The sequence below is a fragment of the Pseudorca crassidens genome, chromosome 5 (assembly GCF_039906515.1).
Source record: "Pseudorca crassidens isolate mPseCra1 chromosome 5, mPseCra1.hap1, whole genome shotgun sequence".
Lineage (NCBI taxonomy): Eukaryota > Metazoa > Chordata > Mammalia > Artiodactyla > Delphinidae > Pseudorca > Pseudorca crassidens.
The window spans coordinates 68,252,790-68,254,017 of NC_090300.1; positions in this window are offsets into that span (position 1 = coordinate 68,252,790).

Below are 1,228 nucleotides of genomic sequence, written 5' to 3' on the forward strand. Positions count from 1 at the left end.
TTCATCTAGGTTATCAAATGTGTGGGCATAAAGTCGTTCATACTATTCTTTGATTATCCTTTTTAATGCCCATGGGTCTGAGATTATGTTCCTTGTTCTATTTATAATATTAGTAATTTGTGTCCCATCTCTTTTTTAAGTTAGCCTTGCTAGCAGCTCATCAATTTTATTGAACTTTTCAAAGAGCCAGCTTTTCTTTTGCTGTTCTCTATTGATTTCCTGTTTTCAATTTCATTGGTTTCTGCCCTAATTTTTATTATTTCCTTTTCTCTTACTTTGGATATACCTTGCTCTCCTTTTCCTAATTTTCTAAGGTGGAAGCTTAGGAAATTGATTTTAGACCTTTCTTCTTTTCTAATATTCACATTCAATGCTATAAATTTCCCTCTAAGCACTGTTTCCATTGCATCTCACAATTTTCGTTTCAAAATATTTTAAAATTTCTCTTGAGATTTTCACAATGACCTGTTATTTAGAAGTGTGTTGTTTAATCTCCAATTACTTGGGGATTTTTCCAGTTGTTACTGATTTCTACTTTAATTCCATTGTGGTAATGAGAGCAGGCATTGTATTTTTGTTTAAATTTTAGTTTAGTTTAGTTTTACGGCCCAGAATGTTATCTAGGTGAACCTGAGAAAAATGTGTATTCTGCTGTTGGTGGTGAAGCAATCTATAGCTGTCCATTATATCCAGTTGATTGTTGGTGGTGCTGAGTTCAGCTATGTCCTTACTGATCTTCTGCCTGTTGGATCTGTTCACTTCTGAGAGGGGAGTTGAAGTTTCTATCCAAGCTAGTGGATTTATCTATTTCTTCTTGCAGTTCTATCAGTTTTTGCTACACATATTTTGACGCTCTGTTGTTAGGTGCATAAGGATTCTTATATCTTCTTGAAGATCCCTTTATCATTATGCCTCTTTTTATTAACCCTGGTAATTTTCCTTGCTCTGAAGTCTACTCTGAAATTAATAAGAGTACAGTGTCCTCTACATACAAACAAGTTCTGTTCCGAGAGCACATCTGTAAGTCGTTTTTCACAAGTCCAACAAAGTTAACCTAGGTACCCAACTAACACAATAGGCTGCAGTGTACCAGCTGTATCACTGCTGCTTTTACGCTTGCTTCCAGACACCATGGGCTTGATATAAAGATACTGTGCTCTATACAGTAAAGTATACAGAAGCACAACCACTTGTAGAGGATGCACACACATGACGATGTACACTAGAC